Raw genomic sequence first — 220 nt, 5'->3', positions numbered from 1 at the left:
TCACATACAGTATAATATTTATTTTAATTTAGAAAAAAAAAAAAAAGGAAACAAGACAGCTTAGATTTTTGTTCTTTTTTAAAGAGTGAGATTTTCTTACAGCAACGATGAAAAACCAAAGCAAAGCCAGCAAAGGCGGTCTCCCTTGCCACGACACTACCCGTTTGCTGCCACGTGTACATGCTGCTTCGTGGCCTCAAAAATATCCTCCATTTTCTCT

Source organism: Arachis ipaensis, chromosome B08 (genome assembly GCF_000816755.2).
Source record: "Arachis ipaensis cultivar K30076 chromosome B08, Araip1.1, whole genome shotgun sequence".
NCBI lineage: Eukaryota > Viridiplantae > Streptophyta > Magnoliopsida > Fabales > Fabaceae > Arachis > Arachis ipaensis.
The sequence above is the reverse complement of the archived record's forward strand: the minus strand, read 5'-3'. Positions refer to the sequence as shown.